Consider the following 14348-nt stretch of genomic DNA (forward strand, 5'->3'; position numbering starts at 1 on the left):
AATATATTATGTGTACTTGACAAATATGTTCCTAAAGGCCTCTACCCTATACAGTAATGTCAAAATGTTAAAAGAAATTCTTCAATCCACCTCTTCATACTATTGTTACTTAAAGTTGGTCTGTATTTACTCAGTAATTATCTTATTCGTTTCAAGTAAAAATGCAGGACCTTTAATTGTGATGGATTATTATGGCTGTTATTTCTTCACAACATTTTCTCTTACCGATGAGAAGCTGAAAGATGTCGAAAGGAGGAAGTGACGAAATCAGGTTGCGTTAAAAAAGATTTCGTTAACCGACAAAAGTGGCTGAATGAAGTTACAAAGAGTGACCGCAAGAGGGCAGACGATCACCGCAGATGCACAAGTGGCTCTGCGGTCGCGATTTTGAGATCCTTTACGCAAAGGTGATTGTTGCAGAAGTTGTAAAGAAGACTTTTAAGAAGTTTGAGATGTTTTTGAATAAAAGAAGGAGGACTATAAATGTGTATCTCTGCTTGAGAGACACACATGCTGCATATTCACGGGCTGTGCACGGTACAGGAGTGCATTGGCATGACAATAATCAGCTTTAACAGGCTTGACAACTTTTTGTTAGCCAAAGGTTTTTTTTTTCTTTTTTGGTTTTGCAATCTACCTGACCTCAAAACAAGTCACACCGCAGCTCAGACGATTTCGTAGGTATGTTAGGAATGCGACTTAATGCTGATAAACTTCTGGCCTTTTAAAGGGGCCATGGTTTCATCATGGAGGTCAGGGGGGACACAGGCAAACAGCATAAACTGTACAAAGGCCCTTCACTAATATCAGTAATATTTGTATTGTTTGTTTTTTTTAGTTTATGTGACAAAAAAGCTTGATACTGATTAGCATATAAATTTAAATGTATTTTAATACAAATGTGGATTTTAAATATATTAAACTGTTATATAAAAGCCAAATACAATTTGAATGTATTTTGGAAAGTTTATTTATGTCTGCACCCCATCAATAGTTCAGGGTATCTTTTGAATAAATTAGTTTGGATTAGTCCAATTTATAAACTGCAGATACCTTTTCTATAGTAGCAGAAGCATTAACCTTTTATTCCTTAGTAAGAAGAGAATATTCTACGGGCAGATGTAGTCTGTAAAAAACTATTTCCCTGTTTTCCATCAAATTGAGTGGAGAGGCGGGTCACAGATCAGGCAAACGGAGCAGACGCGGTTTGTTTGGCCTTGATGGATGTATGCGCTCGACTGAGTGCCAGATTCTTTGTTTGTCAGCAGCATTTAACAAAAAACTATTGAACGGATTTCAATTATACCTGGTGGAGCTATGGTGCATGAGCCAGGAAATAATCCATTAAAGTTTGGAAGGTCTGTAAGTTTTTCTCTCTTTATCTAACAGTGTGTAGAATCCTGTTTTTACTATGTTTTCCATAACTAGGTGAAAACTACTGAGTGGATTCTCATGAAGTTTTGTACACAGGTGGTGCAAGAAGAGGTATTGTAGTTTATTTATTTGAAAAATAATAGTACGAATAGAAAATATAACAGAATTAAAATACTTGAGTATTACAGAAGTACTTCAACATGCAACCTAGTTAACCACAATACTCGAGTAATCAAAGAAAAAGTACTTGTAATACTCCACTACCAGTCCGGGCTGCTGCTTTTGAACAATGCAGTAAAAGTAGAGCTCGAGCCAGGTCGCTCTGTGGTCCATCGATCACCTGCAATCTGCACCAGCTGGCCAATCAGGTGTCGCGGGGGCGGTCCGTTGCTATGGACGAGGTTTGGTTGAGTATCCGCGTAGCAGCCATTCAGCAGCGGTGGCTGAAGCGATTGGACTGCCAGCTTCTCTGCCTCCCTTCAACACTTTCTGTGGAATTTTAATTATTGTGGAACTGCACGGTTCGTGACACACAGGTGACGGCTTTAACGGGACATCTTCTGGGTCTCAGCGGTGATCAGTGGTAAGTTAAAATGTTTGGATTTCAACCACCCTTGAGGGGGAACGCTTGTTAGCGCACCGAGCTAAGCAGCGCTAGCTTTAGCTCAGCGGCTCCTAACTCCCCGTAGACTTATGGCAGTTCGGTTAGCTCGCTTTGCCAACCTGGCTAGTGACAGACTGAACTAAATGTAAGATGTGAGGCTGTCTACCATCATCACGGGTGATGGAAAAAGATTGTCCATGACACAACGAATAAACCAAATTAACAGATTAGCTAGCTAACGTCAGTTGAGTAGCTAACGACACCCAACTTTACCTGCCTGGTTAACTTTAGGAGATGAACGTACCTCAGCAAAACGACCAACACGGATTGGAATAAAATGACAGAATAGGTATCAATTGACAAGAAAAATTTACTTTAATTTTCATTATGTAGCTGATATTAACTCGGTTGTCTTGTGTAATCTTACAGTTGCTAATGTTGGCCAGACATGTAAGATTTACATCAAAGTTCAGCGTTAGTTGGTGTGATTGTGGAAGCCGCCTTGACTCGGCCACAGGCAGGTTGATCTGTGCTGTGACTCATGGGATTAGCGCTGAATTTTTTCGAAATGTGATAATGTGTCCTAGATTCTCTTATTTGGTAATAATACCTCTTAGTTTACTTCTGAGAACGACCGGAGATGGTTCGTCATCCCGGTCAGATAAACAGCAGTGATCAGGTTACCCTCCACATGCAGACTTTACAAGGACACCCCCGTGATAGCAACAGCAGCTCTATTCCAACAAAACATACTGTCTGCTGACTGGAACAACATATTGGTACTCAAGTTAAATCACAATTGTTGAGTCATGGGATGAGTAATTCAGCTTTGAATGTGTTTTGATAATCAAATAATTTCTTTTTCGTTTTGTGAGAGAACATTTCTGAATACTTTCTTCTCTGCCTCTTGAATGTCAATTTTTTAAAAAATGTTTTATGCATTCTGTGACATTGAACGTGCCTCAGTTGAGGACACAACATCACATTTTTCAGTGTCGATTATCAATAGTTTTGCATTTTTTGATCCACTTATCAAGTTCAGTGACTCCTTACCTCATCTCTCATGTCATGCAGTGTTTGATTAGGATGAATGTACATATGGAACAGTGATTAGGGAGTTCTCTCCCTAAAATTCCTCAAGCAGCTCATGATTGAGCTCATTATTTTTGGCTGACTGCCACGAAAACCCACTGTGCAAGTCTGTCAGCTGTTTGAGAGGAGGGGAATGTGAGAGTGGGTCTGCAGCTTTGTGATTTTCACTGTGGAAGACACCAGCATTACACTCAGCTGTTCTGTTCTGGTCTGGAGGAGGAGGAGGAGGCCCTTTCCAGTGAGCTGTACATGCTGAGTATTGATGCAACACGGGAAGATAAACCTTCAGATCAATAACAAAGCAATCAAAAGGCTCCACTTTTGTCCCTTGGTAGCAGAGAAATATTCAAGTGTTGAAATTGTGAAAGACATGGTGAAATCAGAGTGATCAGTTTAGCATTTGTATTTATTTTTCATTTTCTGGGCCGTACGCGTGAAACCATCTCTTGACTTCTTGCCTGTCTTGTTTATTTTTTGTTCTTTGGCTGCAGTTGCGTCTATTTCATCATCACCCGTAACCTTTGCTTTTTGTCAACATCACAATTCGCTACAAGCGTGGGCACACTAAGCATATCAGGAAAGGCTTAAAACAACACTCATGCGTTACCATATTCAGTTTGATAGGTGTGGGAAGGCCAGCAAAAAGTCAGATGAGTATTGTTGATCCGAAGTGAGAATGTGATCAATGAATGTCGGAGATTGTGAGAAGGATTTAGATGAATTACTATGACCACCCTGGGATTATGTGCAAAAATACACCATGTAAGTGTTTTCTTTTCTGGTTAAACAGAAAATGATCTGGATATTCATTCATTCATCTTCTGCTTCTTTATCTGCCGTAGCGGCTCACAGGGAGCTGGAGCCTATCTCAGCTGGCATAGGGTGTGAGGCGGGCGACACTCCGGGCACGACTCCAGTGCACTGCGGAGCCACACACAAAGACAGACAACCATGCACACACACACACTCACTCCTATGGGCAATTTGGGACCAGCCAATCAACCTAAAGCGCATGCTTTTGGAGGTGGGAGGAAGCCGGAGAACCCGGAGAGAACCCACACAGACACGGGGAGAGCATGCAAACTCCGCACAGAGCGGGATTCGAACCCGGAACCGCGATGTTGTGAGGCGACAGCGCTACCTACTGCACCACCGATTTTAGTTGTAAAATGAAAAATACCTGTAAATTTATTCCAACGATGTATATTCATGTTCTCCTCATTAATATCCAGGTCCATGTAGCATTAGCTTCCCTTCTGCATTGAGTAAAGCTGCATGATGTCTGCACTTGTTAGAGCCGTACACAAAGCTCCATATTCTGAGCTGATTGGGACTCGATCCAACAGAGGCTCTCTGAGATGATTCAACCAGAGGGGAGGTTTTAGAATCCGAATCTCAAGTGTGCAGCTGACCCCATTTCAAAATAAGTAGCCTAAAATAGCCTGTGTGGAACTACAGAGTTGGATTGAACTTGTGTATTTGTTGTGTTTGTCGGTAAGCAGTGTTATCCTCCTCCTCAGAGGGAAATAGCTGTTCGTCATTAATCAGTTTACTTTAAAGGACCTGTACCTGCAGCAGATTGCACGCCGCTGCATGTACTTCAGAGCATCTTTGAAACACACGCACACCAATCAGGTCAAGATCCTTGATAGTGTATTTATCTGTAGTTCTAGAATCTGTTTTCGTGAGTAGTTTTTTTTTCTTCCAGCTTTCTGTACATTAAGTCTTTCCTAACCAACCCCCCAAAAAGAAGTCATGTGATCACCTGTTCCACTGTAATTAAACCTGGACTGCATTTCCTTGAGAGAAAATCACAAAGGCTGTTTCATTTTCACTTTTGCTTCCTTTTGCCAGTCACTGTATTGTCGTCTAGCAAAGTCATGTTAGGTAAAAGCGGCATTGTGATTTTTCGTCTTAATGTTGTTTCGTTGTAGAGCTTGGCTCTCGCTGCACCCATTTCAAAAAGTAAAAAACAACAATGCTAGGCTGGGTTTTTGCTCTGCGCTTCATGGAGGATCACAGAGAGTCCCCATTTGGGACAAAATCTTTCATTTAATTGGGTCCAAGGGGCATCGAGGTCCTCATTTTGCCCCAGCTGTTCCGGCTGGGAGGGTCGGGGGAGCATCGCTGTGTGCAAGGAGTTGCCTTACAGGTTTACACTGGTATCACTCCTCCCTGGATTTGGTGAGGGACTCAGGGGCTCCCTTTGTTTCCCTGGGCAGCTATATAGAGTGATACCTGAGCTCCTCTGGCTGGAACAGCTCATGCTTTATTCAGCCCTCTGATCTCTGGTTTAATTACTCGTGACCCATCAAGGAGAGTGGGACATACAGCCTGTTTACCGGAGTAGAGGAGCCTTTTGTCTTAAGTTTGTATTTATTAAACAAAAGATATTAAAATGTTCTTTCCTGCATTAAGTTGCTGCGACATTAAGGGATCAGGTCATTCCAGTCTCTGCTTGTCATTTCATTGTATAACTTGCCAGAGGTTTCTCTTTTGGATTTCAAGAATTTGGCTTGTGAGTCAAGTTTGTAACCCATTCTTATTCTAGTCCTTCCTTCCGAGTCCTCAGACCATCCAGTATTACATGTACCACCAATATCAAACAGATCATCTACTTTAGATCAATCACAATCTATAACACCCAAATAGTGACTTTAGACCTGGTCCTGTTGGGCCTTGTGGAGGAAGAACACATCCGTACGAATGAATGAGTGGAGAATATGTGTTATGAGAAGGAGGCTGCTAACAAGGTAGTTATTCCTTCTGACAGAAGTGTTTGATACGTGAATATGTAAATACAAAACATTAAATATACAGTATGTACATGTCTGTTTTAGTTCTCCTTTAAGCACCAGTGTGAATATCTGATGGTGTAATGATCGCTGTCTCATGACTGACGTGTCTGTGTTTATATTCAATTACTTTCTGCCCAAAGTGTGTTTAACACTGATACCATCCTATCACACACGATACACCTTATCCGCTGCCCGAGCAGACAGTCTGCACGTGTAATCTGTTGTCGAGCCCCGGCTTTCCTCGGCCCCTCCCACTGTCGTCACCCTTGACGTGTATCAATGTTGCCTTGGCACCGGTTCCCTGGTAACCACCGTTATTGGTTGGTGGGTGATAATATGCCGAAGAGAACAACGTGATCTAATAAAACGATCAGTTTGTTTCTTGTGTCAGGACAGAAAACAAACAGCACAACATGACAACATTTCTAAATGATTCAAGACGTATATTAAAAATGGAGGGATGAGTCTCTGTAGAGGAATACTAGTGAACAGGACTCATGTTTGGAGCTCATCCTCAATCCGCTGCCTGAGCGCTTTTATTAAAATTTGCTCCAGAGTCTTTAATAATGTTTTTTTATGCATGCAGAGTGCTTCCAGTTTTCCTTGTATTATTGTTTCTCCTTCTGTGTACTTGAATGTCACCATTTGTCTCACTGTGTGTAAACTCCCACCAGTCGTACCCCTCCATCACCCCCCCCACCTCACAGTTAATTGGTTGTGGGAAATTCAAGCGATGTCATGTCAAATCGGATTAAGACGGGTCAAAAGTAATGTATAGAAGCAAGAAAAGTGGCCAGATTATTTTGCGTTTCGAAGAAGTCTCACACACGCACATGCACGCTCACCCCTGATCCCTGATTTCATTACATATCAGCTGCTGTTTCAAGCACATCCTAAACACGGTCGTGTTTAAACATTTTATCTGAGACCTTTTTATCCCTGAACTACTTTCTTTATCACACAGGCACAATTTGTCATGCAAACAAGCAAGCACGCTACTTGATAGCCCACTGACGGTATCACTGCCCATTAAATCAAACTCAACTCGATTCTTTCAGCACTTGTAACCGATCTGGATGCGACAGCCTCCGTCCCGGTGTTGGTTTAGTGTGTTCGCACATTTCAGCCATTGTCCAAGTCTTTTTATGGCAGGAAAGCATCATTCAGTGACTACTGGCTGTCACTTGTGTCAGACATTTGTGTCTACATCTTCACGACCAGATGATCAGCAAGTTATTCTCATGACACAAGTATGGCTCAAGGTGTGAGGCTATGAAACTCATGGTTTGATGATTGGACAGAAGTTACAAATAAGTTGCTGTGATTGAACAATTGCAGAGTTGTGCAGAATCCACAGGGAATGGTTGAATTTGCATTAATTGTAACATCTCAAAATTGCGGAGGGACTCATATATTACATGTAGATTTAATTAAAATAAAAGATACTGAAAGGTGTTGGTCTCTTCTTGCAGCTCTGGGCTTCATTGCTTTGAGACTCTCCACTGACTCATGGTTTCAGAAGAGCTCCTTGTGATCTATGTTTATTTTTCCCGAGCTGTGGTTGGTGTGTTACTGCAGTGTCTCCGAGCTGCAATCCTTCTGCTGCTGTTTCTGTTTGGTAACTGTACAGTTAGAGTATGGAAAACAAACACTGGGCGGAAAAACCGTCCAAGGATTTGCTTTAGTTCTTATTATTGTAGCGGTGAGTAGAAGGCGTCCTTGTCGTGTTGACAGTGGAAGGAGTAGCACATGGAAGCCCACATCGTAGCCTAGCCTGATCGATGACAAATGCTCCACAGCACAGAAATGACATCTATAATTAATGAACTGAATACCATGTTCTGCCTCAAGTAGCGAGACTTCTTCCCCATAAATCATGCTGCTAGTTTTTGTGTCACAACTGTCGGATAAAAAAAAAAAAAACCCGTAGCACTTGTGTCTCAGATATCTCTCTCGCACAGCATGTGAAGTCTGGAGCAGTAGTGAAATCTTTCCTCAGTGGTAGGGAAGAGGTTATCAGCGCTGAGGTGCAGCATGGAACATTTCCCTTGTGTTGCATCACTGTGCAGCAAGTGGCGCTTTGAGCGCTGCAGCTATTTGTTTACCACGGAATCAGAGACAGGTGCGTGAGCGGCATGCGTCCGCGCATTTGGTCCGCATATTCTGTTGCAGGAAGAAGGGAAAGACATAAGGTGTGTGTTTGTGATCGTAGGTTCACACGCTGCCCATCGTTCCTCCACCGCTGAGCGGTCTGCGGAGAGTGATGTCAAGCTTGTGAGAGTGCCACAGTGCTGAGTCGACAAGAGGGGAACAATTACTTCACTGTGCTGCCCGTCCTTTTGGCTGCCTTCGTGCAGCATTTCAGCAAAGGGGCACTGGCGGCGCTTGGCTTGGTGAGCCTGTGTTGTCCGGCATTCGCCTGCTGGTCAGTGACCCGTTGTGCCCATGGTGCCGGCTGCTCATCAGACCTCTGAGAGCCGCCGATTATCCCACAGTAATTGGTGCCTGGGCCTGGGCTGGTCAACTTGCACAGCTGATTGGAGAGTCCTGGTATTTTTCCATCCTTCGCCCCAAGCCCTTGATGTCTATCGTGTTGATTCTACCTGCTTTGCTCTTACGAGCTGAGGGTGCCGAGCCGTCCTTTCTCTGTCCTTTCAGAACCTGTATTCCTCTATAACTTAATTGTGGGAATATGGAATTACGAGTTGAATTCAAGGTTGAACCCCCCAGGCACACGGTGTGTGTAACAGTCACGTGACTTGGCAAGACACCTGCACCTCCATCGGTTGCCGTGTCACGTTCCAGTGAGTCACTGCTGCTTGGTGCGTCTGCTGCTTAAAGGTGTGGTGGTGAATGACATCATTTAGTTCAGTCCTCGGTTGGAATGAAAACCTGTAATCCATCAAGCGTGGCTAAATAAGACTTCCTTACAGGCTTGCTCATTAAAGCTCTTTGGAATCCTACTTTTATTTTCATATTATAGCCTTGTGATGGGAGCACTACTGAAGACTTTGCCAAAATGTCTGGAAAAAGAAACCATCTTCCACGACCGTTGAATCATTCCTGGCCTTGAAATAAAACTCTATACCATGGAATATGTTCCGTACTGTTTAGAAACCGTTTTTTATTAGCCCCTGTGAGGTTCAGGCTCGGAGTGAGACTCAATATGTAAAATAAGTAACATAAGTCATCGGTGTGTTTTGATATTAATGACAGGTGAGCACATCCTCTGTGCTGTGTTCATTCTAAAGTCACGTGTGTGTGTGTGTGTGTGTGTGTGCATGTGTGTGTGCGTGTGCGCGTGTGCGTCCTGGCCTCCATGTCTGCCCTGTCAGCAGGAAGTTCTTCCTCCTCTCTGTCCTCCCATCATGACTGCTGCTGGACAAACATTGCTACTGACAAACGGACACTGACTGATGGAATTTGAAGAAAAACTGTATTATTGACTCAGCAGCTGGACCCTAACTTTTCCTTCTTGTGTAATCAGTTCTTTCTCTCTCCCTTGTCTCTCATCTCCTTTGCTTTTTTCCCCTGTCACCACTTCATTTACCATCTTTCAAATCTTTTTCACACTTCTCACACCTCTTTGTACATCTCTAGCACTTTTTTCAAAGAGATCATGCAGTAGCTCAGCTTTGAAGACCCTTATCTACACTTCCCCTGTTTATTTACACTTAACAAACTTAATACCTCTGTGGGATGATGTTATTTCACAAGAATAAGATGTGTGAAATATGACAGAAGTGATCATTTTCATCTTATCCTTCCTGGAACTCATGTTGTCACCCCAAATCGGATGATATTTCTCATTAAATTTCATCCTCCTTGAGTTAGCCACAAACTGCTGTTGGCTTGCTTTTTATATCTACTGGTTGTGAATCGCACAGCTAACATGTCACAGAAATATCACGTCCCCCGTCTATCGCCTGGCCTGCTCCTTCCTTTTATAGATGCTGATTCAGCGCTCTTCCAACCACTGCTGTTAAATTAGAAGCAAAACATCAATGATTAAAACCCCATTCTGCTTCCTCAACATTTATACTAAAAACATGAGCCGTGATAAAAACATATAACAGTTTACTAGGCTTTTTCTTCTCTTTTTGACCACAGCTGAAATTCAAATTATTCAGCGACATGGAATTAGGAGATATGATTATTTATCTTTAGCATCAAAAGAGCATTTTTTTGGCGCTCCTTTTACATCTTGCAACCACATGTTATCTTAGCTTTGTCATCATATTAGCATGCAACCTCAGCAATGATGATTATGCAAAAAGCAGTTGCTAGGATATCTACCGCCTAAAAGCATATTGTAATGGGTCTGTAAGCCACCAGTGACAGCCTGATTTAGAGTTTCCCCAAGTGCATCAGCAGTACTGCTAACAAGATAGAAATATCTCTGTGCATTCTACTTACTCTGGGATTTAAACTCTCATTGGGATCCTGCTAGTTGGGATAACTGCTTCGATGTCTAAGTTGACTCTCGTTCTTAGTAAATTTGCAATCACACAACAGTGGCTGCATTTCCGTTGACGAACGTGAATATTAACAGAGGGTTTATCTCCGGCTGTTGGGCCGATTTTGGTTGTCCGAGCCAGTGCCCTGTAATCATGGGTTCTTTTAAGAGGGAAGTCTGTTTGCCAGCTTTAGAGCAGATATCTCCTCTGGGTCAGCCTAACAGAAGAGAAAGGGGGCTGATGGGGTAACTGAGGAGGAAGACGAGCATAGTGGGGAAGGGGCCTCAGACTTCCCACCAAACAGAAAAGGAACAGCAATCATTTAGCCCCATGAAACAACTTCAGCAGAAGCTGTGGAACATGGTCAGGTCACAAGTAGAACAGAGATTTGAAAGCAACTTTTTTTTTTAATGTTGTACTCAAAGTAATGTCTTCCCTCAGTCATCATGGGGCACTTCATTAGACCTTTGCTTACAGTGATTGTTTTTTCTGTACTTTGTGGTTCTGATCAGTGCCTTGAGAATAAAGCCTGCTTCGGATTGATGCTTTAATGGAGAGCATATTCAGTTATGGGCGGCTAATGATAGCGGTGTGTGTACATCAGCAGTAATGACCATTTTGAAAACCGTGCTAAAGATTGCTTTTTCCCTCCCTGACGTAGTAGATTAGAAATGATGGGGCCAATGGAAGGGAAGAAAAGGGTCTTTAACTGTCCAGTCTTTGGTGATTTCCGAGACCCAAATCGACAATTGTGCGTGTGCCACAGAATTTTGAACATTACACAACAACTGATAACTTCCTGTTGGATATTTAATTTTCTCCTCTGAGTCAGCAGCTCTGAAGACAGTGTGCTCTGCTTCCTTTCTGTTTGCACATCGCTGCCCTGCTTGTTATCACGCCAGGACAACCAGACCTGTTTAACTTCACACAGTGTGTCTGTCGGATGTGCTTTGACACAGCTCGGGATATTTTGCATTTTTAGAGTTAGAATCTCAGCTTGTCTTCAGCATATCTGGCTTCCAGTTTGACATTTTCTGTAGTTGCCCCGTCAAGAGAATGGTTATCAGGGGAACTTTAACCGAAGATTGTGTGTATCGTAACGTTCTTATCCACAAGCACCAAGTTCACAAACTGGCAGTAGAAACGCTGAACAGCCACCCGTTTTTGATCAGCAGAGGTTCTGCTGGATTAGTTTGCTGTTACTCATCAGTATCAGTGCAGCCCAGTGGTATAAACTACGGTCTTAGATTGGCGTTCTTTCCTTGAGACTCTATAAATGTGGCTTTTTTTTCCCTTGTAAGCAAGCCATAAGTAGGATTAATAGATAACATATTAACAGCGCTTTGCAGAGGCCCTAGTGAATATGTAACATTGACTGTTTCCTCAGGTCAGTACAATGTTTGGTTGGGTAGAACACGGCGTAGAGGATGTTGTCCTGATTTCTCCACCTGGCTGCAACTTTCCTAATGGCACTTTAAATCATAATGGAGCCTGACTCTCAGGTCTTTGGGCGCTGCAGCTTTGAGACTATTGTTTTACTTTTTTGATGTATGCCAGGTTCTGTTTGATACGATTGTCTATGCTGTTCTGCAGCTGTGTGTGTGTAATGAAATGATGTCAAGGGGAAAAGTAAACACAGTCTCTATGAGTCGCTTTTTTGCCCAAAGGTTTACGTAAAGTTTCCCGGGAGAGGTCATTTCAATGATGTTCACTCTGAGTCAATGCCTGTGAGGAGGTTAAGTTCCAGCCCAGTAGTTGTCCCCCCTCACCCCCCCACCTTCCCCAAACAAAGAGAGATGATAGCAATTCTTCTCAATTGAAAGAAGGGCACATGACTGTTTCAGGTCAGCCAGGGTATAAACTAGAAGCCACTTTATAAAACTCTTCCCGTGGCCATCACTTTAGTGGGCATCTATTGTGTTCTCAGCAGCAGCCCACCGTAAAAAGGGAGGGGAGACCACGATTAATGGAGTTGGGGCACTCTGACTACTGCATCAAACCTCTCCTAGGAGGACAAATGCTTTTCAGCAGGCCTCGTTCTGCAGCATCTTTACAGCTCCATTAAGCAAATTGAACATCTACTTCATTTTGCAACCATTCAGTTTACGAAAAACAGCCTCAAAATGTCAGGTCCAGGAATGCTTTGGGAATGCCTGAAGGGACACGGTGCCCTGGCAAGATTTGACACTCCCTAGTACCAAGGTACTGCCCTTCTCATTTAAATGTGACCTCAGCTGTTGCCACAAATGATATGTGGCTCTGGGTGTTCATCGTCTGCCTGGCTTGTCGACTCTGTTGGGGCCGGGCCCCATTAATGCCGCGCCTGGCTGGTCTTCCACACAAAAGCCCTGACAGACACTGAATTGCAGACACACACAGATAGACTGATCGGAGGTAAATGCAGGGCAATAACCCACAGTCTGGTCCCTGTTTTCTTTCTCCATCTCGCCCCTAACCCCAGTCAGTCATGTGTACTCAGGAAACAGAGGTCATCGTCCCTTGCTGGGGGCAGGGAACAGATTGAAGGACTCTGAAGTGATTCAGCGTCAGGCAGGGAACTAGCGAACCATGCAAACAGTAGCCAGCTTTCACCATTCCTACCATTTCCTTCCTGTGAGCTTCCCATTTGTACTTCGCTGTTTTCTCTCTAGTTCTTGTTGCGTCTCTGAAAGACAGTGAACCTCCCTAAAATAAAACCTTTTCACGATCTCATTTCCAAGCTGACTTGTAACTGTATTTGCTCAGCTTGCGCTCGTGCAACTTGGTATATCGTTTTGAGCTGCCGCAAAGAACAGACTTAGCCGTAGGTCAAGTTTTTATAGTCTCATGATTGAGATTTGTCTTGTGCTTCTCTTGGATATGATGCATCTTTTAATTTGTAATAGTTGTGATCATTTTGGAGGTATCGATTGTGCAAACTATACAGACAGGTGTAGCAGAGTGGCATGTTTTGATGGAGTGGTTGGCTATGAATTTGACCTGTTTACCGCCAGCTTTCCACCGGCGTGGGCACATGGTACCACTGCTGTGATATTATGTTCAGCCTTTTGAAGTCAGTTATAGCAGCTGACCCTGATGAAGGCGGGGGTGAACCCAACCTGCTCATCACAGCTTTATTTAACATCTGGTAAAAAGATCCTCCAACCACAAAGGCCTGACACAACCTATGATGTCATATATAACTTTAAAACTGAATTTAAGAGGACTCTCTAAATACAAAAGGATACTTGAACTCAATATATAGCCTTAAATAATAATATTCACAAATGTGAATGTCGGTTTGGGCTCAGAAAGAATCCCACTGCTATTAAAGAGTATCTGTAATCAATGCAAAGCTAACTTGTGACAACACAACTACTATTGTCCAAGGAAACGCCTGATCATGCAGAGCATACTGTATTTTTTTAAAAATTGATGGCCTAAAGGCTAAATCTTTAGCAGCTTCAGTAAGTTTAATTGTGCACTGCTCTCACAAATGAATGAACTCTCCAAGAAGGACAAAACTTTAGATGTTGCGTTAATTATCTCTTTAGCGTCTTGGTGTACCTGATAATGTTGTTGTTGGGGAGGAATGTGCTTTACAGTCATTAGCTGCATCTTTCTTTCCGCCAGCCCTTTGGCTAAGCATGCAGCCAACCAACAACTCCGTCAGCAATCCCTCACAACATTGCTGTTTTAGTGTAACGATAAGATTTTTAGAAATGAAGTAAATGTTATGTAAGTAACACGCTTCATCAGGATAATGGATGTAATTTCTGTGGCATTGGAAACTACATCAGACAGGCCTTGTCTGTTTCATTGTCTTTCTTTGAGGTGGACAACCGTTTATTACATATAGCTTTTAACTGTTAAATGTTTGTTAAGCTCAGAAACAGATGTAATTAAAACCACACAAATGGGAACGTTAGTGTGCCAGAAAGCTTATTTGTTGGGTTTTTTTGTGGGTTGATCCATCACCAATATGCCAGGCAGGGCGCATATGAAACATCTGGACCAAATATGTCTGTCTATAGGAAAAACAAA

At 42.8% G+C, this 14348-nt stretch overlaps 1 protein-coding gene across 6 annotated transcripts in view; it reads left to right on the forward strand.

The window, feature by feature from the left end:
- Positions 1 to 1712: 1712 nt before the first annotated feature.
- The window catches only part of numb (NUMB endocytic adaptor protein), a 33669-nt gene continuing 21033 nt past the window's right edge, over positions 1713 to 14348 (forward strand). Inside the window, exon 1 of one of the 6 annotated variants that reach the window (XM_068338224.1) lies at positions 1713 to 1957. The gene's annotated coding sequence lies outside the window, so the exon portion shown is untranslated. The remainder of the gene's footprint in view (positions 1958 to 14348) is intronic. The other 5 variants (XM_068338226.1, XM_068338223.1, XM_068338225.1 and 2 more) reach the window with 5 other exon arrangements.

This window comes from Antennarius striatus, chromosome 17, assembly GCF_040054535.1.
Source record: "Antennarius striatus isolate MH-2024 chromosome 17, ASM4005453v1, whole genome shotgun sequence".
In the NCBI taxonomy this organism is placed as follows: Eukaryota; Metazoa; Chordata; class Actinopteri; order Lophiiformes; family Antennariidae; genus Antennarius; species Antennarius striatus.